Genomic DNA, 26,842 nt, shown 5'->3' with positions numbered 1-26,842 from the left:
CAGGTGAGAAATATTGCCTTTTCCCTTAAACTGAAAACAGCTGAGTAGAGCCTGGACCCATCATCTCACTGCTGCCAGTTAATCCAGGTTTTTAGCAATAATCAGTCTGCCCTCATAGGGCTCTACCTTGTGAGAAGGTGTTGATCAAAAACTACTACCTCAAATACTAGAATGCTGTGTTGGTTAGAAGGTGTTAAGTATTGAGGGAGATTAACAAGTTTAGCTTTTAGCTTTCATTTTTATTAGAGGGAATTAAGTATTGGGGGAAGTTAAGTTTAGCTTTTAGATTTCTTTTTATTAGAAGGTGTTAAGTATTGGGAAAAGTTAACAAGTTTAGCTTTTAGCTTTCTTATTTATTAGAAGGTGTTAAGTATTAGGGGAAGTTAACAAATTTAGCTTTTAGCTTTCTTTTTATTAGAAGGTGTTAAGTATTGGGGGAAGTTAACAAGTTTAGCTTTTAGCTTTCTTTTTTTTTTCACCCAAAAGAGCCAGGATCCTCTTAAGGAACTATGATTGGTTCCTGAGATGTGACATGGAAAAGCTAATGAGTGGAGAAAACTGTTTATAAAGATGTGGATTGCTGGAGACTCTTACTGAAGAGACTTTCTTGGACTTCTGGCTGGAGAATGGAACCCTGTCAGTAGTGAGCTGGATTCCATAAGAACAGCAATTAGGGTATTTAGCTAGTGTGAATTTCAAAACTACTCCACCCTATTCAGACCATTCTTTAGAAGATGGGATTGAGCTATTTCCTGATCAATAACAATAGAAATACTTGGAATAACAGAATCAGGTCTTGGAAACTACAATCTCCACCCTACTCAGGGTAACAAGATTAGGAAGGGCTGCAGCAAAACTCAAGATTTAATTATTTAAGAATATGGTCTTCAACAGACATGTGCAAAAAGGACAGACCTCTGGGCAGTCCTAGGTCAAGCTACAGCCACCATTGGCACATGTGAGATGCAGGAAGTGAGGTAGAGAACAGCCTCTGGAATTCTCGTGACTTCCTGTGAGGAGGGCTAGAGGCTGTGGGAGGCTGGTGCTTGGAGTTGGAGGCCCATGGACTGTTTTTCTCCAGATTGGTCACATGAGTGATAAGGACTGATCTCTTTCCTTGCCTTGGCTATCCAGGGCCTTAAAGCCTGCTTTGGCTCAGCCTGAGCAGAGTGGGTATTTAAACCTCTTTCCTTCTCTCTCTCCCTCTAATACTTTCTTCCTCCTGTTTGTAATTAAAACATCATAAAAAAAGTTGGCAGCTGACTTGAGTGTTTCATTTAGGAATTACATAGCTGAATTCCTTGGTGAACTTAAATTAATATATATACCAGCCTTTAAAAGTGATTTCACTATCACACTAGGCAACTCTCTACCTCTTTCCTACATTTCCCTCTCATTACTATCTCTACTTTAATGTCATAAAGCTACTAAAGCTACTCATGATTTAATTTAAGTATTACAATTTGGTGACCAGAAAGGTTTGACCAGTACTCTCATTTTCTTCAGTTTCTTCACTTTTTATTCCCTCTAAACTATCCTTAAATAAGTTTGTTAGTAGCTAATTAGATTGGCTAAAAAAAAGCCAAGACACCTACCAGACCCAGTAATCAGGACTACCTTGTGGCCCAGAATTCCAGACTGGTGAGAAGGGGTTGAGTAGTGGGGGAAGTTAACAAGCTTAGCTTTTAACTTTCTTTTTTTCACTCCCAGATAGAGCCAGGTTTGGGGAATTAAGTTTTGATTTCCTGACCCCAAAACCAGGTGTAACCCAAATCTCCTTTTAAAGGAGAGTATCTTGCTCCTTGGAATATGTTCTTTCTTTCTTTCTTTCTTTCTTTCTTTCTTTCTTTCTTTCTTTCTTTCTTTCTTTCTTTCTTTCTTTCTTTCTTTCTTTCTTTCTTTCTTTCTTTCTTTCTTTCTTTCTTTCTTTCTTTCTTTCGGAAGCCCTTTCTGAGCCCCCAGGTGACTCCAGCATTAACTTAAGTGGGAGGTGGGGCATTGGGGAGAGCAGTAGAAAGATCTCAAAGTTGCTCCCTTAATCCTGAGAAGCATTTTAGGGCCTAATACGGGAAAAATTCCCATTAGGGCACCCTGCCCACAGCCTGTGCTTTGCAAAACTCATACTGCTTAGCTACCCATGAAGGTACTGGAGAGCATAGCCCACTTTGTGAAAGCTGCACTTCCCCCCCATCTCAATGGCTCCCCCAAGAGTATTACTGCATTCAAATAGCTCACAGTTTCAGAATAGCTTCATTTAGTACCTTCCCTGGGTATACTTACCCTGCTAGGATACCTTGAAGTTCTTCCATTCCTCCCCAAGAAAAAAACAACAGAAAGATAGCTTGATTAATCTCAAGGTTTAGAAGGAAAATCCACCTCTCTACCCACAATTACCATCTAAGCATACCCAGTCTCACCCTAACCCTGCCCACCCTTGCTCTTGCCCTGGCTCAACTTCTCCCCTTGCCTCCCCTGCCATAGTCCCCGCTTCCCCTACTGGACTCATTTCTCCCCCTGCCCCTACCACTCTTCCTCTTTCCCCTACCCACTCCACTACAACACCAAGTCGCCAGCCAAGAGTATCCATTATTCCTGAAAATATTTTGTATCCAAAAACTGGGATCACAGTTCCAAAGAATAATGATAATCTTATATGTGAAAGCCAGCTAGGATGTTGCAACCCTTCCCAAGTCAAGTCAAATTGTCAACCCCTCCCTCCAATGCCTTTCTATCCACTTCAGCTACTCCCTTCAGTTACTAGTGTTAAGCTGGCAGGACCATTCAATCATTGTATTGATTCCTCAGTTATTGGGATTCAAAGATTTCAGAATACTCTAAAAGCACCATATAGGCTAGAATTTTAAAATGAACCAGGGAGATCAGATTTAAAGCACATTATTATAGATGGGAGCAATGTTGCAATTGCTCATGGTCTCAAGTTATTTTCTTGTTGGGGCATTGCAATAGCCATTGAATACTTTTGGAAACTTGGCAACAGAAACATTACATTATTCGTTCCGCAATGGAGAAGAAGACATGATCTTGACATCACAGAACAGCACTTCTTGACCCAGCACTAGGACCTTGGAATATTATCTTTAACCCTAGGTCTGATTGGTCTTTGGAGAAAGAATTACCTGTCATGATGACAGATTTCTGTTGCACCTAGCTGACAAAACTGGTGGCATAATTGTAACCAATGATAACTTCAGAGAATTTGTGACTGAATCAGTATCTTGGAGAGAAATTATTTTAAAAAGGTTGCTTCAGTATACATTTGTTGGGGACATATGTATGGTTCCTGATGATTCTCTGGGAAGAAGTGGACCTAGATCAGAGTTTCTTCCATAAAGAAGTCTTCCTTGGGGATTTTCTACCTCCACAGGAGCTCTGCCAAGTGGAGGACTATGTAAAACTGCCTTCAGGGTCCCCAACACCAAGGTACCAGCACCAGCTAACAACCCATACCCCTGTATAATTATCCTAAAATCCAAAGTTTAAAATCATTTGGAGAAGTTTTAGTAAAAGAAACTCACCAATACCCCAAATCAGGAAAGCAGATCATTAGGAGAAGATGCCATAAGGATGCCTGAGGAAACCATGCACTGCATTGAAAGATCCAGAGTGAACTTTAGGATATAATGACCTGAACTAAAGGGGGTTGAACATATCGTCTATTCTGAATGTAAACTCTTATGCCAAAGGGAAATGCCCCCTAATTGGCATTTTGTCAATGTGCCTATCAATCATTTTTGTTTTCTTTCTCTTTTCTTTCCCTCTTATCCCCAAATTATTGTAATTCTCCTTAGGTAAAGTGCAATATTCTATACACCTCTAGTAAGAAAATCTTTAGAGGTATAAGCTGATTATTTGAAATAATTCACTGGGGAGACTAGGCATGTTAATCTCCCCAAACCCTCAATTGGGGAGATTTCAACATGCTCATCTCCCAGTAGAATCACAGGGGGGTTGTTGTGAGAAGGGAATTCCCTTTTCCATTATGTAGCTTTGTTTGATGTTATCAACCAGGGACCTGAAGATCCATTACCATTGAGATGTGCAAGTACAGACAAACCCTCAGAGAAAGGAAGTTGAAACCAATGAGACAGGAAACTGATCCCACAGGCACTGCCCTCCCTGGGTGGTGCCAGGCAAATTAAGGAACTATGGTTGGTTCCTGAGATATGACATGAGAGAGCTAGTGGGTGGAGAAAACTGCTTATAAGGTGAAACCAACTTCTCTGGCTTCTTTCCCTCTTTCCTTTCCCTCTCTCCCTCTCTCCTGGCTGGAGTTTGGAACCTGAAGCTGCCCAAGTTAGTGGTAAGCTTCAATCTATCAGAACAACAAATAGGGTATTAAGCTCTCTACTTCTTTCCTACATTTCCCTCTTTACTATCACTACTTTGATTAAATTAAATTGTTAAAACTACTAACAACCTCGTGATTTAATTTTAACTATTGCAGAATCAATACTGTGGTTCTAGGAAGAGGTTTGAGATCTGAAGTCTTTTGTTCAGTTGTGTCCAAACCCCTCATGACTCCATTTGGAGTTTGCCTGGTAAAGATACTGGAGTAGTTTACCATTTCCTTCTCCAGTTTTTTTTTTACATATGACAAACAGGTAAAAGTTTACAGAGGTAAAACTTGCTCAGAGACACAAAGCTAGTAGGCTTCAGAGGGCAGATTTGAACTGAGGAATGTTAGTCTTCTTGACTTCAGATGGCACACTATCAGCTATACCACTTAGCAGAATTATTTAGTAAGATGCCAAAAAATAAGCTATAGGAAGGGGTAGGGGAAGCTAGTATGTGTGATGTGGGAAAGGGAAGGAAAGGGGAACTGCAGCAAGAAGAAAAAGCATATGGTCTGGGTCTTGACTTAACTTACTTTTTTTTTTTTTGCTCTACTGGAAATTTCCTTTTACTTTTTTCCAGTTGAATGTCTGCCAATCTCTTATAGCTCAACTCAAAACCATGTCCTCCAAGAAGCTTTATTTTAGTCATGCCTTTCCTCTTCAGTTCTCACATAACAGTGTTTTGCATCACCATCCCCTTCATTCATCCAGTAAGTGCATATTGTAATTAACAAAATGTGGGTCCTACTCCCAAGAAGCATCTAGTTGTATTAAGGAAGGTGTACTGCATGTATGTAATCTGTATCAAATTGCTTGCCTTCTCAAGGAGGTCAGAAGGAAGGAGAGAATTTGAAACTCATAAAAAATTTAAGTGAATGTTAAAAATTGTTTTTACCTGTAATTTGGACAAAATACATATTTTTCCAAAAAAAGAAAGAAAAGAAGAATGGCAGCAACAAAGAAAGGGTCATATGGTGAATATAACACCATCAATAAGGAAAAGAAAGAGTCAGCTTAGGACTGAAACTTGTGTCTCTGGTCTATATAGTCTTGGTGATCTACCAGTTTAACTATCAAAATACTTGGAAGGATCAGAGGATCCTTCCTTCAACTACCCCTTATTTCAATAAGCCAGGCTACAACAGAACTATCCTCCCACCCTCAGTATATCTAAAGTCAACGTCACTCCCAATCCATTCTCACTCGGCATTTTGTCAATAGCAAAGGGAGAGGGAGGGAGTGATGACAGCACCATAGCGCCTGTGTCACACACACACACACACAAGACAATTGAGTAGTGACAGCTGTGGTAGTTCAAGAAAGGCTTCCTCAAGAAGATAAATTTTGTCTGGGAAGAAATCAGCGATTCCGAGAAGCAGAGGTGAAGGAGGAGACATTATTGGCATGAATGAATGACAAGAGCAAAGTATCCACAAAGTGCTGGTTCCACTGTCACCTAGATTGCTTTTTCTCTTAGTTTCTTTTCTTTTAAATTAAAAAAAAAAAGATGCCTTTTGGGATCTTTTGTTTTAACATCCCAGTTATTTGCTACCTACCCCCAGAATGGATCCTTACTCCTGACAAAGAAAAACAAGCAAAAATATCCTAAACAGAAACTTTGTCTGATAATGTATACAGTGTTCTGGTCTAAAGTCCCCTTCTTCTCTGCCAAGAAGGATTCGATTGCGTTATCTCTTTGCCAGGATCTTAATTTCTTCTCCTTTGGCTCGTTTTTCCTTGGAGACACGTCGGGCTGTGTATTGAGCTGGATCTTAGCAAAAGCATTTTCTTGTGTTGGAATTCATTTTGCAGACAATTTTGTTTTGCTTTGCTTTGTTTTTCCCAGGAAAGACTCTTGGTGGGATTAGCAAGCCTGGTCCCATCCGGTTAGGCTTCGATCTAGTCGCGGTCCCTTCTCATATGCCCGCCACATTTTCCCCCTAGTGGCCCTTCTCTTTGGGGACAGTCGAACATCAGTAACGACGCAGCGGAACTGACACTGTATGACAGTGCTGGGTAAAGGATCCCATAGCACCCTATAGACAGCTGTAGATAATTCTATTTCTTAAGAAATTATTAATTTCTTTATTAATTAATTAATAAAGAGTGAAGATGAGAACAGGGAGTGTGTTCGCGAAAGATGCCGAATTCAGCTAGCCAAACTAGAGAAACTTTCTATCACTGGAACAAAGTGTTCAGCTCACCTACTTGTACTCTTGTGCTTCCTCCTCCTCAGCTGTCTATATTGGTAGACCTGCATTGGTCCCCATGCCCATCTCTTTTCCTCATCTCTTTACCTTACCCAATAAACAAACAGAAGGGTAAGGGTGACTGGGAGCCTGTGGGTTCCACTCTTTTGCCCTCAAGCTTCCAGGGACTTCCGACCCCTCAAAAAACCCGATAGATTTCTAGGATGACTAGAGAATCGCCAATTGCAGAAGATACAAATGTAAGAAGGAAAGATAGTCCTCGCCTTCCTTGAACTTGCTTTCTTTTCTTTCTTTCTTTTTTAAGCCCTTACCTGTCTTAGAATCAATACTGTATATTGGTTCCAAGGCAGAAGAACAGTAAGGGTTAGGCAATGGGAGTTATGTGACTTGCCCAGGATCACAGCTAGGAAGTGTCTGAGGCCACATTTGAACCTAGGACCTCCCACCTCTAACCTGGACTCCTGGAGGGATCAAACTACCAAAAGACTTTATTAAGGGCTTCATCCGGGGCTTAAAAAGAAAAAAAAATTATAAAACTCTTTAGAAAACCTTAAAAAGCACTTAAAAAGCACATATCAGTTGCTATTCTTGTTCACGGCCTTCCGGACCTGGAAGATGAAGGTAAGGGATCTGTCCCATACACTTTAAGAAGCTTTCTACACTCTCTCCGCCCTCCCACCCGGCAGCTGTGGCATTTACGAGCAAAAGGGAACTGGAGGATGCGGGCATCGATCCCGCTACCTCTCGCATGCTAAGCGAGCGCTCTACCATTTGAGCTAATCCCCCACGGAAATGAGAGTTTTATTTCGACTCTTTCGTAGGAGTTGAGAGGTAAAACGTGCAGCCCGTTTTATTTAATTGTAATTTTCGAAGGAAAGGGCGGTCAAGTAGTGGAGATCAGGAACTCGGAAAATAGATTCTCGAAAGAGGACAACAAATAGGTAGAGCAAGAGGAAGGCTTTGAAGGGAGTTCTTCTTTAGAGGATGGGGCAACCAGTCTTCCCCGCTGAGAATCCGTTCCCCTGCCTTTGCTTTCCAAAGATCAGAAAGATCTTTTTCAGCATCTGGATCCGTGGGCCAGGCCTCATTCTCCAAGACGAGGAAGACACTGGGCGGGCATTTGCAGAGAAAATACTTACAGTTCTGCCTCTTGACAGAGAGCAACCGGAGAAACTGAGAACGAGCAACTGGGAGGTGGTGGGACAGAAGAGTGGCCATCCAGAGGGTGTGAGTATAGCAATAAGGATCAGTAGCAAATAATTTTCGGGTCCAACTCACAGAGCTAAGAATAAGAATGAGAATAGCCAGTGGCCACCGACGGGGCTGGACAGGCTTGTGGAAAGAGCTTCTGATGTCCCTAATTCAGTGAGATGGTATGTATGAGATGCTTAGTACAATGGCTGATACACAATAATAATAATAAGTGTATGTTCCTTGCCCCTTCTTTCTCCCCACCCAAGGAACAACATAGAGCCTTCTTGTCCTTTGGAAAGTTGAGCCCTTGCCCTTCTGTTCAATGTGATCATTCGGAGGCTGGACAATCGGCCCCCAGATTGTAAAAAGAAGTGCACCTGTCCTGCTGTGTCCAGAGTGAGATTGCAATGTAGGGGAAGGCAGTGAGTGATTGGAATCCAGGATGTCTTATTTGGGGGTATAAAAGATGGGATCAACTAAGCCACAAAGCATTATTACCAAAAATCTTGGGGATCAGGCTGGAAAAGATAGTGTGCTTTATCAATTCAGGTGTGCCAGGCATAGGTAAAGTGTGAGGCAGGGAAAAAAGATTCCCTTTAAGGTCCCTCAAACACTGTTGATCCTTCTCCAATTGGGGCTCCCCAAACTGGAGATCAGGGAATCAGGAAACTGGATAATAAAACAAATAGATTTTCCTAATTCTGCCCAAGTGTTCTCCTTAAAGAAGCAAAGCAATAGTATGTAGCTGCTAGCATGATGGAGGAGTCTGATTGCACATGCTAAGACTCCAGTTTCTACAAACAGCTAATTTTTGTCTTGTGAAGGTATTAAAAATTGTTCTGGGGCATCCCAGGCAGAAAACACTGGAAAATAGAACACTGGCCATAGAGAAGGTGGGTACAAGTCCAAGTGGAGGTTTGTTTTGGGGTCATAGGTTAACTGAAGGACACCAAAAAGGGAATAAGGGACATGCACAAGTTTGAAGGATTCTCTGCACTGCTAGAGCCATTAGTGTGCATGTCCCATTGTCCCACCTGCCATCATTTGTCAGCAGAGGAGAAATATATCTTCTAGAACATAGGGAAAGTACAGTACAGAATAAGACCATTATGGGTGATTAATAATGTTCTGGAGTACAGAACTTAATGTAAATACAGAACAATACAAGACCATTATGAGTCATTAATAATACAGAACAGTTAAATGATTAATGATACAGATTTTCAACCTAGTTTGCTTAACTAGTTACATGAAAAATATAAGATTTCAGAACCTGAGGGTCCCACTTCTATTTAGAATATTTTTCCATGGTTACATGATTCATGATCCCCACCCCCTTTCCTCCCACTCCTGAATCCAACAAGCAGTTCCTCTGGGTTATACATGTATCATTGTTCAAAACCTATTTCCATGTTATTAATATCTGCAGTAGTATGATCCTTTAACATCAAACTCCCAATCATATCCCTATCCTATTACGTGATCACTCACATATTTTTCTAATGCATTTCCATTTCCACAGTTCTTTCTCTGGATGCTGTAAATGGAAGGGGAGTTTGGGGATGTAAAGAGATGAATTGTATTGGGCCATTATCAGAAGATTTTCTGTGGTTTGGGAAGGCCAACAAAACCCAGCCAGGCAGAGCCTGGTCTGAGACTACACACACAGAGACCACTTAGTGAAGTGGGAAAGTAGTTTTAATTAAAGAGAACAGGGTAGAAGGGTATGGGATAACCTAAAACTAATTTTCTAACTAATACCCCAGGATCTAATGTCTCTTCACTGAGATTTCTTCAGAATGATTTTCCTACACTAATCCTCTCCTCACTGCCTAAAATTCCAGTCCCTGTTCTTGGCTAAACTACAACTAACCCCCCCCCCCCTTAGCTGGTTTTAAGGAAAGGGTCTGTGTGAGCCTGATAGGGCCCAGGTGAGGTCCTAGATCCAAAAAGGACCCAGGCCTGGTCTCATAATCACTGCAGATGGTTGGTCAGGATCACCAGGTTCTACTTTGATGAAATACAGCAACCAAGACAGCAAGCAGGACAGGAACAAGGATAGGATCAGCCACTAAGGAAATGCAGCTACCACCTCTAGATATCTCCAGAGAGAGAGAGAGAGACAGCTAACAGCCTCAAAGTTCCAGAATCTTCTCTGCTGGTCTCATGCCACTTCTCTCTGCAAACTTACACACTTTCCTCTTTAACTTATATTTTCCTTATAACAACGTGGACAACATTCTTTCTCACAAGTTCCTCTGAATTGTCCTGGGTCATTGCATTGCTGCTAGTAGAGAAGTTCATTACATCTTATTGTACCACAGTATATTAGTCTCTGTGTATAATGTTCTCCTGGTTCTACTCCTTTCACTCTGCATCAATTCCTGGAGGTCTTTCCAGTTCACATGGAATTCCTCCAGTTCATTATTCCTTTGAGCACAATAGTATTCCATCACCATCATATACCACAATTTGTTCAGCCATTCCCCAATTGAAGGGCATCCCCTCATTTTCCAATTTTTTGCTACCACAAAGAGCACAGCTATGAATATTCTTGTACAAGTTTTTTTCCCCCTTATTATCTCTTTGGGGTACAAGGAAGTTCCCACTTCTATCACTGCCCACCTGTATCATTACCATTCTCTCCTCAAATTTTCTGCTAGCTGTTAGTCTACACATGTTTGCTTACATTACTTTCTACCTTTAATGATACTGATCAGGATATGACAAGAGACCAAGAGAAACACTTCTAGCACAACAAGTAGACCACCACTCTCAGGAGAATGTTTTATGGAAGACCATGGACAAGAGCTCTACAGGATGAGAAAGCATGGATGATTCTTGATCTGTCCATTTGGGAGGATGATCTACAAGGATGAGTTCCCGTACAGAATCCATTGAATTCTAATATTTCATTTTTTGTTATATAACTCCCAGCAGACTAAACTTCTTGAGAACAAGTACCATATCATTTGTCATCATTGTTTCCTCAATATAAATCATAATACGTTGTACATAGTAGCTGCTTAATAAGCATTTTTTAATGAAATCATGGAGAGAGGAAAGAATCAAACTTCATATGTGTTCTAGATGCTGTTCTCCAGGAAGTTGCTTTTCAGAATCCACCACAAAAGCAATTCCTTTAAATTCCCTCTTGTGGGCCTAGTTGTTTCCTCAGCCCTAGTAACCTCATTTTTTCCATTTCATCTTTCCAGTCTTAATCTGAAATAGGACTCAGTCCTCTAGAAAAGACACAGGTTAACAAATTTCCATGGGCCCATCTAAGTTATGAAGTTCTAGAGCAGGCGTCTTTTTACAGAGTTGTGTTAAAAGAAACAGCTTTAGTGCTCAAAAGAAGTTACCCTTGAAAGGACTTAAGATTCCTTTTCTAGGCCCAGATTATTAGGAGGCCAAATATAAAAAGAAATGATCTACAAACACAAAAATATTTATAACAACTATTTTTTTTATAGCAAAGAACTGAAAGTAAATCAGATGCCCATTGATTAGAGAATGGCTAAATAAGTCATGGCACATTAATTTAATGGAATATTACCACGTGGTAAGGTAACAATGACAATACATAGGGAGATAGGAAATATCAACTGGTACAAAATGAAATAAGTAGAACCACACATATAATACCAGTTGATATTTCCTATCTCCCTAGGTATTGTTATTGTTACCTTATCACATGGTAATAATACACATATTGATTCCAATAATATAAATGGAAAGAACAGCAACAATAAAATAATTACATCTGGATGCTGTGAAATTACACTTACTTTTTTCTTTTTTTATTATTAGTTATAAGGGATGGTTAAGAAGCACCGAGGGACATATTGAGAAATATAGGTAATATAAAACCAAAAGACATTAATACAATTATATTTTTTTAGAAAGAAATGTGAGAGTGGGAGTGGGAAAGACAAAAGGCTTGATGAAACATTTTTACAAAAGAAAGAAATCTGCACAACTGGGAGAAGTGAGCAACCTGGGATACTGTCCACAAGATCCAACTTCCTTGGACCTCATTGATATAGGAATGTGGTCTGTTGAATGGTGAGTTCAACTAATTTCTTTATCAGAGAGAAATCTCCAGTAGAAGAATGATGGCAGATGGGGTCAGGATGAAGGAAATCCAGGTTCTCTGATTAAGTGATGAGCTGGGGTTCCTAGAAAGGGGATGAGAATGAGAAAGGTGGGAAGCAAGTAGTCCTTGAGTCCCTACCTTTTCAATACCCACCATTACCCCACTTCTTTCCACCGATCCACCGCCCCCTCCAAAAAGAGAGGCCAATCCATTGGTTCAGGAAATGTTACTTGTAAATTTTTTCGCGGGTAAGTACTCTCAGGAACTTTATCGAACCTGCCCCTATGGGATCTTTGGTTCTTATTTCACCCTCCCTCCTTCTACCTTGGCAACCAGACGAACCTTGAGTTTCTACAAACTAGCTCGTGGACGCACACCTCTGTAAGGCAAAGGACAGAACTGTAAGATTATCTTTTTTTCATAGGAATTGAGGAAAAACGTCCCTGGGTGGGCTCGAACCACCAACCTTTCGGTTAACAGCCGAACGCGCTAACCGATTGCGCCACAGAGACGGCCGTTTCAAGTGTTTTGGAAAATTTCCTATATCTGATATAAAACATGGTTCTCTTCCCTGCCACGAAGTGTAATAAATGTGAGCATCTGCAGAAATGAAAGAGAGTGTGAGGAAAATTTTGCCATGTTAAATTTCTCACTGTACAGATTCAAGGCCTCAAGCAAAGGAAGAACAGGGAATATAAATACCCATTTGTCTGTGCGAGCAGTTTCTGGACTGGGATCTTCCATTTACTTCACTCTTCTCCTATAAAGAAAGAAGCGTTCATCCGCATTCACATGCCTCACTCTTAGGTAGGTCTTAGCACTTGCAACTAGCTTTATAACTCTGGGTGCTGAAGACTTAACATTTCATTCCTCCAGGCTACACTCAAACTATATAAAAGCTGCGCGTGAATTGCCGACTGGAATTAGCTACGTCTACACGGAGGAAATCACAGGTCCACATCAAAGAGGGATGGTCCGGGTGGGATGGGGATGAGGGTGGGGGTGGGAAGATAGTTTCATATGCAAGGAAAACTCTCATAATATTGACTTGGGCTGTCATATAAGGCTTCATGAAGAAGGTGGCACCTGAAGTGAATCTTGAAGCAAGACAAGATTTCCGAGAGGCGAAGAAGGGAAGGAAGCGGGAGTGGAGTGGAGAAGGAATTGACATTTTGAGCAGCTAAATCAAGGAGACGGGAGATAGAATGTTGAATTCGGAGGAGGACCTAAATGTCCATATGTATTTCGTCTTACAGACACTGACGAGCCAGCCCCTTCATTTGATAGAACAAGCTGAGGCCTTGGAGAGGGGCTCAATTCCCTTCCGTTCATTCAGTGAGTTCGTGCCAGGAACACGTAGAATGCAAAGAAAAGTCTGACCCGACCCCTGCTCTAAAGGAAGGATGATCCCTGCATTATTCGGAGGTCATTTCTGAAGTCTCTGGGCATTCTAGTGGATCGATTATCTGACATTTTCCCGGCTTTTTCCTTTTGCGGGGGGAGGGGGAAGGAGGGGAGGGCGGCTTTCATACTTTGGAAATAATGGGTCTTGGGCCCTTCCCGTCCAGGAGTTGGAAATTCACTAGGAGTCTCTATGGGCATCTCCAGGGCACAGGACAATGAGATAACTTAGGCCTGGGGCATCCGTTTAGGGAGCACAGCTGCGGTCTAAGAGTGCAAGGGAAATAACAGAGGGAGGTGAGGGTCTGATTCGGGGTGGGGGTGACGGGAAAGTGATGCTTAATTTATGCTTCAATAAGAGGTCTTTCAAGCTGCCTTCTGCAGTCGTAGTCTTCCTTACATATGAACATCGGCTCTTCACCCGCTTAGACTTGGCAGTTTGACTTCCAACCCAAATGGAAGGCGCGGTGCCAGTGTCTCATGCGTTACGTTTTTTTCCCCTCTGTTTGGAAATTCCTTCCTGGGTCCATCTTCTCATTGATAAGCACCTCAGGAATCGCTCGATCTTGAAAATTCCTGCTAGAATTTAAAGTACTTTGTCTAATTTTTTCTCTACACTCGGGGCATTTCTAGAGGAATAGAGGAAAGGGGTTGCGATCACACTGAGCATGGAAGAAAAATAACGGAGAAAACAAAAAGAGAAACCGACCACGAAGGGACTCGAACCCTCAATCTTCTGATCCGGAATCAGACGCCTTATCCATTAGGCCACGCGGCCTCTTTCGTGCGTTTCTTTCAGCTTTCCCTATAGAAAAGAGGGAGGGCGGAGCATTTCTTCTGTACTCGATTTCACCGGAGTAATTTCCTGTGTCTGCTGGTCGATTGTTTATCTGAACTTCCCTTGGAAAGGAACTACAGTTAATTAACCCCTTTTGGAAAACTGGAAGGCGGAAGGCTCAAATCCAGGTCTGTCCCAGGATTCCTTCGTCTTTTTAGTGAAACGGAGAGTACAGGATGCAGCCACCCACCCGCCCCGAGCTACCAAAACCAAGGCTTTGGGGCGCTTTGTAGCAGGGGACCGTAGTCTCATCACCCAGTTCTTCAGCCACATGGAACCATATTTTCTCGGTGGGAAGGTGAAACAGCCTCATACTGACTGGGTTCGGACTCGGACGCAGCATCTCAGCAGAAGAGCACATTTGGGGAGTGTCCCGAAATGCTGGGCTGAAGGAGGTTCAAGTTCAAGCCGCCAAATGGCCCATAATGCTAAATACACATGGCTGGGGCGAGAGGATTTTAGGATGCTAGGACAGAGGTGTTCACAGTCCGTCTCTGGATTCCGGACCCTTTTTCTGACTATCCAGTATGCCTAGAATTCCTTCCCCATTTGTCTCGGCTTCCTGGCTTTCCTGGCTTCCTTCAAGTCTTAGATAAATTCTATCTTCTCGATCTCCCTTAATACCTGCCTTCCCTCTACTGATCATCTCTAATTTATCCTTCAGACAGCTTGTTTATATAGAGTTGTTTGTATATTGTCTCCAATAGATTGTGAGTTCCTCCGGGGAGAAGCTGTTTTTGTCTTCTTTTTATTACCCGTGCTTAGTACAGTGCCTGGCAAATAGCAGGCATTTAATAAATGATAGCTGATTGGTTGGTTCTACAACGACTTCATCACTAAATACATGGCTGGAATGGAAGGGGGTTGGGAAGTTAGGTTCAAGGCTCCAGGTTCTAGGTTATACCATCTGGCATTTTCCAGTAGGAGCAATGCACATTATGCGTTCTAAAATACAGCTACCAAATCTTTGGGTTTCCCGATTTGGCTGCTGACGCTTCTGCTGGGGAATCAGCTCAATCATTTGCCAGCAATCTCAAGGAGCAAAAGGGTCTCACCTAGTATGCCCAGCTTCAACAGCGTTTGCCATCCAGAGGTCAGATCCCAGAGGAAGCCTGGCTAGTTAGGCTGGGGAATCAAGTCAAGGAGACTCTGTGTCATTTGCCCTTTGGATGCCTTGCTCTCCCCTCCCAGAGCTTTCAGTTCATGTCACCGAATGAGTTCTGGAAGCTCCTGGAAATTGAGACATAGAACGGGGGAATCACCAAAATTCATCCCTCTGATTTCATAGAAACAGATCAGGAGATCATCACTAGCTCATTGACTTTTACAATCTTCAGTTAAAATAGTAGTTCTTAACCTTTTTTGTGTCATAGGCCTTTTGGCAGTTTGGTGAAGCCAATGGACTCCTTCTCAGAATAATGTTCTTAAATGCATAAAAGAAAACAAAAGGATTAGACACCAATTTCATAGACCTCAGGTTAAGAACTCCTCAGTTAAAAGGAAGGCAGCTCAAAAATCTACCCACGACCCTGAGTGAGGAAATCTAAGACCAAATCAAGGGTGGATCAGACTATCTCTTGAGAAGCAGAAATCTTCAAGTATAAACTGGATTGTGAAAGGTGTTGTAGATAGGATTCCTGTTCAAGGTGTGGATTAGGATAGTTTCTGAGGTCCCTTCCTACTCAGATCCTATGATGCCTTGATATCTGGCCTTGGCTACTTATAGGCCTGAATCCTTGGGTAAATCTCTTGCTTCATCACAGAGGAGCAGAGGTAGTCTGAATTCCTGAAGGTTATGCCTACTGAATATAAGCTTTTCCAAGGCCATGTTAGAAAGGCTTCCAGGGTCTAGTTGGCAAAAGATTTTGCCTTCAACGGAGCCTCAGTTAAGTTTGGGAAAACTAGAGGACAAAGGGTCCCCCAGTGATGATTTTTTCAATCATAGTAACTCCTGAAGACTAAGGCAAAGATCCTTGAAATAGGGATAAGGTTATTGAAAATGACAATCATTTCTGCTGTGCTATGTGCCTCGCAAAGTTGTTCTAAGAACCAAATTAAATAATGTGTCTAAAACTGGACTTGGAATCTGATAGACTTGTGTCCAAAACCTGACATTTATCCTCCATGTTCCTCATTTTCCCCATCTGTAAAATGGGAATAATTATAGTTTATATGTCACAGAATTATTGTGAGGCTCAAAGGAGATGATATATATGTAACCTCAAAGGCAGGGCAGATTGGATGGTCTCCTAAAGGGGCAGTTGTTATTATTTATCCTTTGTTTACATAGGGAACCTGATTTTGACTTGTGCATGAATTGGATTTAAGTAAGGCAGAGTTATACAAAGTCATCAAGTTCACTCTTTATTTAAGAGACACCAAAGTCCAGTGGCAAAACAAAACAAAAGTCAGGACAAGTAGCAATGACCCAGAATGCAGTAGAGGACCTTGGTAGCTTTTAGATTTGCCCAACCACTAAGAGTCTTACCAAATTCTAAAAGCTCCATAGTACCTGCTTCAGTTGCCTCCATAGTCCTCAGAATAATTACAAGGCAAAGGCTTGGCCTTTAGGCAAATTCCTCTGGAATGTAGCTGAGGGAGGGTAGTTAGCCTGTGCCAACTTAATTTAAGTTTTAAAAATAGAATTAAACTCAATCAATTTTACAACTGCCCCTAAAAAAATCATATCCCTAGATCCATGGTGGTGAATCTATGGCACACATGCCAGAGGGGGCACTCAGAGTCCTCTCTGTGGGCACACCTGTGCCCCAGCAGTGTTCCTAGAGTTCCCACTGTTCATTAATAGAAAACCAGAGGGACAGAGATACTCCCTTTCCCTCTCTACATGCACCTGAGGTCATCACCTACCCCACTAAAAGGTTCACCATGACTGTCCTTGACTGAAATATCTGATAGAAATAGATAAATCCATTATATGATTCAAGAGGCAGGTGACTGAGTAGATAGAGCACTGGGTCTTGAGTTAATATCTAGCCTCAGACACTGTTTGACCCTGGGCAATTCATGTAACTTCTATTTGTCCTAATGCAGCAGAGAAGGAAATGACAAACCACTCCAATATCTTTGTCAAGAAAACTCCTGGGATATTATTGGTATGCTGTAATCCACAGGATCACAAAGAATCTGACACAACTGAACTACTGAACAATGACATGAGATAGATATAATTCCAATCCTGGATAGAATCAAGATGGCAAAGTGAAATAAAACGTTTTTTGCCTAGCTCACCCAGTATACTTCTTTTAGAACAACCTAAAATTTCCATAAGACAAAATTCTGATTGGGAAAGCCAATAAAAATTCACACCGAGTCACATTGAGTTTTTTTCTAGCCCAAGGCACCTCAGAGAATTCTGCTAACTCAGGGTGGAGGCTATACAGGAGCCTGTGGGCAGTGGCTATGTGGCAGCAGCTGCAGGAAACATTTCAGCAACCAGAGATGGAAAGAAGTCTAAGATAGAGCACCAGGTCAAGAAGCAGGGAACAGAAAGAGATTCTAGAGAATCCCTGAACTATCACTGGGATTAGGAATGGATGCAATTCTAGGTTACAACAACCCTGGAGCAGAACAATGATTCAGATCTATCCTTTAGCCCAGCTCATAAACCTGCACTAGAATGATCTGGAGCCAATAGTTCAGTGATTCTGAGTCTACAGTTCCTCCCAGTGAGCTAATGATGGCTGAGACCAGCAACAATCTACTGAAACTCAACCAAACACAATTCAACAGGCCCAAACCTAGCTAAGGTACTTATAGAATCCAGACAAGAAAAATAGTGCATAGATCTAATCCCAGATATAGCACTCTGGGATCAATGAAAACTTGAAGACACCCCAACTGGAGCTGTGAAAGCAGCAGAAGGATATAAAAGAAGGATATCCACTGCCATACAAGGAACTAATAATCTGAAGGCAAATAGAAGCATACCATTCTTCACTTTATATCTTCCATCAATTTTTCTCTAGTGTAAGTGATATGTATCTTCTTTCACAACATGATCAACATGGAAATATGTATTGTTTGATAACACACATAGAGCCTATATAATTTTGGCTGCTGTCTTGGGGAGTGGGAAGGAATGGGAGGGAGAAAGAACATGGTATACAAAATATTAGAAAACGATTATTTAAAATTATATCAATATTTAATTATTTTTTTATTTTAAGGGGTATAAAAGGAAATCTCAGGCCAGACATCCACTCCCAGAAGTTCACCAAGCCCCAAACTTATCCAAATTTAAAAGTCAGGAAGTGAGCTGGAATAATGAGCAAAATAAAAATAAATAAAATTCGAACCAAAAAGAACTACTATGTTGACAGGGAAACTCAAGACACAAACACAGAAAAAAGATAATAACTTGAAAACATTTACAAGCCATGCATAAAAGGAAAAGATGCAGATTGGACATGGGCCCAACAAGAATTCCTAAAAGAGTTAAAGAAAGATTTTTTTTTAATGTCAAAAACTATTTCAAAAAGCAAATGAAAGTGGTAGAGGGAAAATGGGAAAAGAAATGAGAACTATGTAAGAAAGATATAAAAGGGGAATCCACAACTTGGTGAAAGAGGTATCAAAACCTTACATAAGAAAAAAAAATTTTCTATCTGTGTGACCCTGGGCAAGTCACTTAACCCCCATTGCCTAGCCCTTACTTCTCTTCTGCCTTAGAACCAATTCACAATATTGATTCTAAGATGGAAGGTAAGAGTTTTTATTTTAAAATAATAGTAATAATTCCTTGAAAATTAGGATTGGCTAAATGGGCATTATGACCTCATGAAGAATGAAGAAATAATAAAACAAAGCCAAGAGATGGGAAAAAAAATAGAGGAAAATGTAAAATACTTCAGAGGAAAAACAACTAACCTGGAAAAAAGATTGAGGAGAGATAATAGGAATCATTAGACGACCTCAAAGTCATAAATCTTTAAAAGGAAGAAAATTTCCTCAATATTATAGAAACAGAAGGCAAAGTAAAACTTGAAAGAATCTTCTGGTAATTTTTTGAAGGAAATTACAAAATGAAAAGTTTCAGAATATTACAGCAAAACTCAGAGCTCCCAAGTCAATAATAAAATTTACTTCAATTAGTCAGAAAAAAAAATTATTCAAGTACTGCAGAGCTACAGTCAAGATCACATGAAATGTGTGATCATCTTATATGAGGGGAGAGCTTGGAATATTGTATTCCAGAAGACAAAGGACTTACAGTCACAAGAAGAATAACCTATCTATCAAAACAATGAGTATTAATATATCAAAATAGTATAGGAATATAATCCTACAAGGAAAAAGATAAATTAAAAAAACAACAAGAAAGAACTTTCAAACATTCCTGATGAAAAAGCCAGAGTTGAGTAAAAATCTGACATTCAAATAAAGCAATGAACAAGATACAAAAGCAATGATTAGGTAGTATTTTGCCTAATAATATGCCAATAAAATTGACAATCTGTGATATTTTCGAAAATATGAATTACCTAGTTTAATAGTATGGAAAAGAAGGTATTTAAATTATATTATTATATTGAACAAGTGATAAATGAATTCCCAACATGAAAAAAACCCCAGAACCCAATAGATTTATAAGTTAATTCTAACAAAAAATTTAAGAGAAATTAATTTAATACTACATAAACTATTTGAAAAAATAAGTAAAGAAGAAAACTTTCCTAATTCCTTTTCTAATATAAATATGGTCTTAATATCTAAACCAAAAAGAATAAAAACAGAAAAAAATATAGACCAATTTCCCTAATAAATATTGATATAAAAATTAAATTAAATATTAGAAAAGAGATCTCAGCAATATGTCACAAAGTTAATGCCTTATTATTGGGCCAAATTTATGTCAGGGATACAGAGTTTTCCAATGTTAGGAAAATTATAAATATAACTAACCTTATTAGCAACAAAAACAACAAAAATATGCTTATTTCAATAGATGTAGAAAAAACTCTTGATGAAATACAATACCCATTTCCTACTTTAAATCCACCCACCATTAGAAAGCCAAGGATTAAATGGAGCTTTCCTTAAAATGATTAGTATTATCTATCTAAAACCAATAACTGTATTATATGTAATGGGGATAAGCCAAAAGCTTTTCCAATTAATTTCAAGTGTAAAGCAAGAATGTCCATTATCCCCATTCCTATTCAATACTGTACTAGTGTTTGATAAACCCAAGGATCGCAGCTATTGAGGTAAGAATACATTATTCTATGAAAAACTTGGGAAAATTGGAAATCAGCATGGCAGAAACTAGGAATGGACCAACACCACATATCATATACCAAAATAAGTAAAAAATGGGTGCATGATTTAGACATAAAGGGTGGCATCATAAGCAGTGGAGCTGGGAAGAAATTGCCTGTCAGATTTACACATAGAGGAAGGAGGAGTCCATCACCAAATGAGACATAGTGAGTTTTACTGGAGGTAAAATGAATAGTTATAGTACATAAAACTTAAAAGATTTTGCACAAACAAAACCAATGTGTTAAAATTAAAAGAAAAGTTGAAAAGGAGCGGAGGATCTGCAGGAAGTTTCTCTAAACAAAGTACTATTTCTAAGAAAATTAGGGACTAAATCAAGTTTACAATAAAAGAACATTCTCCAAATAATAAATGGTCAAAACATTGACAATGGACAACTTTAGAGGAAGAAATCCAAGCAATCACAAGTGTGAATCATAAACTGAGCACAACATTTCCATTTTGGTGAACTGAGCACAACTCCCTCCATATTGCATTAAGCATTAATTTACCAATTAAAGAACCTCCTTGCCATGATCCCCTCCCCCCACAAATGAACCTCAATAAGAACATCCTAACTGTCAATATCTGTTCTGGGAGACTTGAAAGGTTTCCTGATTTCAGGAATCAGCTTAGTCACTCTGATTAAGGTATCTTATTTAATCAGCCAGCTTTTGCAACATTCCCTTCCAATCTCCTTTTGCCTGATGGCTTCTCCCTCCTTTGCGGTTAAAGCATATATAACCCTTAATTAAACTCTCTTTGGAGGGTCTCTGCCCATGAGGGTGGGGTTCCTTTGCTAGAGAACTCTATAAACCCCAAGACAAGTTTGATACTCTAGGGCAGGGATGGCAAACCTTTTAGAGACCGAGTGCCCAAATTGCACCATCACACCACATGTGAGCTGCCCCCTTACCCCAGATAGGGAAGGAAGGAAGTGCTCCAACTGGGCTGCTGGGCAAAGAAGCAGAAAATGTGAAAAAAAATGTCCTCAGGCATGGTGAAGAAGAGAAAGGAAACAGCCTTTTCCAGCATGTATGTTCCAGTTTGCCAACCAACACATGGTTCTGGTTTGCCAACATGACTCTAGGGTCTCATTATTCCATCATCACCTATAATTGGTAGAAATAGTGGGATGTGAGGTGGATGGAGCCTTAAAATTGCTCAAGCTGCTAATGGAAATCAAGAATTTGGTTGAGTAGAATTTATTTCTATTCAATTTTCTTTGAGCAGATGGGATTCCTGATCAAGTGGGTTAGAATTGGCCAAGTTGCCCTGGTCCATAAATGACAATGACCTCAGCCTAATCAGCTGAGGAAGAGATTTGAGCTAAGCTTAGAAAGTACTTTCATTTTGTTAATTGACTTCACCAGCAAGTATTTATTTGTCTGCTTTGGGTTTCTTCAAAGTCTCTAAGTGTGTGAATTCGTCTCCTACAGAAGAATTCCTGACCCTTGTCCTGTGAATCCCTTATCATACCATTAACATTCCTTAGGAATAAATTGACCATTCATTCTGGCACTAAAACTGAATAGCAACTGTGCCAACACTATTTTGTGTAATGGTGTTGGCACACCAGTCTCAATAGCAAAAGCAATCATTTGGAACTCCATAAACCACCAGGAGGGACTCCCTGCTAGGGTTTCCTGGACTTTATTTAGATCCAGGAATTGAGGGCTGGGTCTGTGACTAATTCCCAAAGGCAGTCAAATCCACTGGGCCAGTTTGACTGAACTTCATTGGAAAGCAAGAACAGAGGGAGTCAGCCAAACCACCTGAGACCTTGGACGATGAACGCCAAAGAAGGATTAGAGATAAGGTTTCTGGTATTCTCTGAAATCTCTAACTAGTCAGGGGCTTGAATTCTGCTCTCCTGACTGCAGAGCAACCCTGGACTCTGTGTCTTGTCTGGCTTGTTTCTGTGTATAGTCTGTCTAATGTTATAGAATGGGCTCAGACCAATCTAAGCCATTCAAAGGCAAGCCATATCTATACAAGTCTGTGATTGGCTGGTAACCACTCAGATATTTTGGTGAATGGGGCATTAGTTCTACACTCATTCACTTAGGATGACCCTAGGTTAGTGAGGGAAATTTGTGTTTGGAAGGCAGTGAGGTGAACTTAATGGGGCTTCCAATTCACGAGTACTGTAACATGGGCAAAGTCTTGTTTACCTAGGAAAACTTTGAAGTGGAACACCTTGTCTCTCATAAAAATCTGTTGTGAGATAGCACAGAAAGGGAGCTTAGAAAGGTGGGGAAGGCTAATGAAATCTCATCTAGGCATATCTCACTTTATTGTTCTTTGCAGATATCATATCTTTTACAAATTGAAGGTTTATGACAACCCTACATTCGGCAACTCTATTGGTGTCATTTTTCCAATAGCATGTGCTCACCAGCTTTCTCTGACACATTTTAGTCATTCTTAAAATATTTCAAACTTTTTCATCATTACTATATATATTAGGATGATCTGTGATTAATGATCTTACTATTGTAATGACTTCAAAGTGCCATGAACTGTGCCCATGTAAATTCTTTAAAATCCTTGCCTTCCTTAGAATCAATACTGTGTTCTGGTTCCAAGGCAGAAGCATGGTAGGCCTGGTGCTCTATCTGTTGTGCCACCTGGGGGCTCCAATCCCTTCACTTTTTGAAAATCCCAAACCCTTAGTCTTAATCCAGAACCTTGACTGGTTTCCTCCTGAATCCCAGGTTCTTGCTGTTCCTGATTTCATCCTGTATTGATTGGTCTAACCTATGCTAAATCCAGAAGTCATGGAGATGTATTCAGTTTCTGTGGTCTTGGAGAACCATCAGGTTGCTTGAGAAGACCATCAGGGATTCCATTTCTGACAGCAAATTATTAGTTGAAAACAAACTCCAAACCTAAAAATGTTTTTTAGAAAGATTTTATTGTCATTTTGTTTGTTAAGTTCTGCTACATTATGTCACTTTAAGTTACTGTGTTTTGACAATTAGCTATATGTGCTATTACATTGTCTTTATTTGTACCTCCCCATAAGACTGGACAGGAGAAGTTACCATTATGGAAGTACCTTTGAATTGCTTGTAACAAGAGGTAAGGATCCATTTATTTTTTTTTTTTTAAACCCTTACCTTCCGTCTTGGAGTCAATACTGTGTATTGGCTCCAAGGCAGAAGAGTGGTAAGGGCTAGGCAATGGGGGTCAAGTGACTTGCCCAGGGTCACACAGCTAGGAAGTGGCTGAGGCCAGATTTGAACCTAGGACCTCCCGTCTCTAGGCCTGGTTCTCAATCCACTGAGCTACCCAGCTGCCCCCATAAGGATCCATTTAGTAGCTGAAGTGAAGTGCTATAGCACAATTCCACACCTCCGAATTTATAAAAATGTAATGGATGAACATATAAAAACATGCCTTTTATGACTGTTACAATCTCATACCAGAAGAGCTGGGAAGGTTTTCCTAGGAGGGTATGGTACCCCTGGATGGCTCTCAAGAGGGATCATTTCCTCTGAAGCCTTGTAGCTTCTGGATGGTTTTTAATTCTTCAGCTTAATCTACCTCCCTCAGCACGATCTAGATTCTTGGTGACATTTTAGACCCAAAAGGTTTTCTTGAATTAGCCGCTATTCTACTGTTTTTTATAAAGCTGTTTTCTTAGTGAAAATTAATGTATCCTGAGTTGATCCATGTGTTTGTCAACACCCTACTCAGGGGGGATTGTATAATTGTCATACAATTCCAGTTTTATAAAAGTTAAGAAACTTGCTACCTCCCAGAATCCAGGAAATGAACTGCTTGGAGAAGGCACCATGGAGATGCCTGCAGAAACCACATACTGCACCAAAAGATCCAGAATGAACTTTGGGATGTAGTGAAATTGAACTGTGGGGGGTTGAATGCATTTGTTTTGAATGTACACTTTTATGCCAAAGGGGACTGCCCCCAATTGGCTTTTTGTCAATGCACCTAGCAATCATTGTCAGAAGTTGAGAACTTGGAGCTCATCTAAGATATAGATCTGAGTGCCCTCTGACAAGAGGTCAAAATTCAAAGTCTGTCTGAGAGCAAGCCCAAGTGCCCTCTCCCTCCCCTTCTTTAGGCCTCTCATAGTAATACATATCTATTGCTGGCAAAGACATACTGTTGCTATCCATTCCATGATCCTTGTTTGATGTTTAAGTCATAATCTTACTATCTACATTTCTTGAAAATATTTTCTCACCCTAATTCCTGGAATCCTTATCCTGCACCAGGTGTCATATCTACCACCCTTGTTGCACTTTCCCAAAAACTGTCTCATCCCTTTGCCAAGGACTGTCTCAACCCTTTCCCAAGGACCTGTCTCAATGATATGATTTCATTCTTTATGATCTGTACCTTTAAAAACCTTTAGTTGCCTGCAATAAACCATATTTTGTCCCCTATCAGTGGGCAAAAACCCTTCCAACTCCACACTATGTATGTTATTATTATTATTATTATCTTTTCCCTTGCCCTTACCTACAGGCAAGGTCTCTATAATTTCCACCTTTGTTATTCCTCTATTATTTTCTTCATTCCTTACCTGTGGAACCCTGAACCCTGGTCTCAGTCATGCCCCGGGTGGGGGGGGGGGGGCTTTAACAAATCATTGGTTTTGTTCTCTTTCCCTTTTATCCCCAAATTATTACAATATTATGTTTACATGATCCATTGGGGAGTCTAGTCTCCCAAAGGATCCCAGGGAGATTGTATAATTAGAATCTGTTACCCTAAAAAAACCCTATGATTCCCAGCAAAACGATGATTCCCAGTACCCCACTCCCTTCCTGTCATCACATGCTGACACAGACAGGATATAAATTCTGTAGAGTTCTGTCTCTCTCTCTCTCTCTCTTGTCTTCCTGCTTCCTGTCACAGATTTGGTGGACCAGCCTTTTTGAGCAAGTAGAAAAACTTAGTCACATGTTCTTTTTTTTTTTAAGTAATGTGGTTCTATTTTGTTAGATAATAAACTTTATAATATATAATACTTGAAGTTTTGGACATTAATTTAAATCCTACAAAAGCTGGCCATTATTAATGAGCAATCTGATCATAGAGCTTTAATCCAAATAGTCAGCTGGAACTGTTAACCTCTGTATCATTTAATTATGATAAGAAAAATGTAAATTCCAGACTTACAAAAAGGTTCAGAATTTGACTCACAAATATCTACCAGTGAAGTTAAAGCTAAAAATTTGGAAATTTAAGAACACCATTGATTAGGACTAGGCAATAAGAAATCTGCAGGGTTCTCTGCCTCACCAAGCTCCAAGATGCAGTGGAAAACTTACTGGTTGTGGAGACAAGAGAATTCAAATGTGACCTCTTGGCTAACGACTTGTGTAACTCTTGGCAAGTAATTTAACTTTTCTGGACCTTATTTTCTTTGTCCATGAAATGAGGTTCTTGGATGAGATGACCTCGAGGGTGCTTTCCATCTCTCTATGATTCTATAAATCTCCCTTTGATTTTTAACTTGATTTGCCCATATCTTCTATACTTATAACTAGAGGACCTGTTCTTAGCTATCTGAGCTAGAAATAGTAGGTACTATATACTACTACTTATACTATAGTTAATTGGGAAGTAGGACAGAATAAGTTTACAACATGGCTGCTATTCTTAAAGTGTTAGTGGTGTGTGAAGGGAATCTTCTCCCAGGATCATGCAACCCTATGATCCTGGAGCTAGGTCACTTAGATCATCTAGCTCAAGTTATGTGATTCTGAGTTTGATCTGGAGGTGAATGAATTTTACCTGGAAGGGAGAAGGAGGTTAAAAGGTTTGAGACAAGGAAGTATGGGCTCTATCTCTGGTGACCATGCAAGAAAGTGGCGGCAGGAGCCCACAGTGGGAGCATCCATGTGGGGACTTAGATTAGCCTTAAATCTCCTAAACTTCTCTCTCTCTGTCTCTCTCTGTCTCTCTCAATCTAGTCAAGTAATTCTAATAAACTTCATAAAATTCTAATTCTAATAAACTATAAAATTCTAAGGATCCAAGTCCTAATTTTAATTATTACAACAATCTAGTTGTAGAAAGCAAGCATACACACACAGGAAACAGAATCAATTACTAAATTGTGTAGTAAGGACTATATATGGCAGTAGTGGAGAACAATGATTCAAGATACTCTTGACCAACTAATTTCTACCAGCCTATTTGAAAACATAAAAGAATTGAGGCAGTGATGGGGATCAGTGGATAGAGAGTTAGGCCTGGAGACAGGAGGTCTTGGGTTTAAATTTGGTCTGACACTTCCTAGCTGTATGACACTGGACAAGTCACTTAACTCTAATTGCCTATCCCTTGCCACTCTACCTTAAAACCAACATTTCATATGGATTCTAAGACAAAAGGTAAAGTTTTAAAAATTATATAACAATATAAAAGGCAAGGAACAGAGATAGAAAGGTGCCAAGATCTTAAGTAAAGTGTAAAGAAGTATTTATAC

General features: G+C 40.1%; 3 non-coding genes across 3 annotated transcripts; all 3 read right to left on the bottom strand.

The window, feature by feature from the left end:
• Positions 1-7,278: 7,278 nt before the first annotated feature.
• TRNAA-AGC (transfer RNA alanine (anticodon AGC)) lies at positions 7,279-7,351 on the bottom strand. Its single transcript has one exon. It is a non-coding gene; the product is annotated as a tRNA-Ala (tRNA).
• A 4,942-nt stretch (positions 7,352-12,293) lies between these two features.
• On the bottom strand, positions 12,294-12,367 carry TRNAN-GUU (transfer RNA asparagine (anticodon GUU)). Its single transcript has one exon. It is a non-coding gene; the product is annotated as a tRNA-Asn (tRNA).
• A 1,594-nt stretch (positions 12,368-13,961) lies between these two features.
• TRNAR-CCG (transfer RNA arginine (anticodon CCG)) lies at positions 13,962-14,034 on the bottom strand. Its single transcript has one exon. It is a non-coding gene; the product is annotated as a tRNA-Arg (tRNA).
• Positions 14,035-26,842: the final 12,808 nt, after the last annotated feature.

The sequence above is a fragment of the Monodelphis domestica genome, chromosome 7 (genome assembly GCF_027887165.1).
Source record: "Monodelphis domestica isolate mMonDom1 chromosome 7, mMonDom1.pri, whole genome shotgun sequence".
NCBI lineage: Eukaryota > Metazoa > Chordata > Mammalia > Didelphimorphia > Didelphidae > Monodelphis > Monodelphis domestica.
This window is presented reverse-complemented; position numbering and strand designations above follow the sequence as displayed.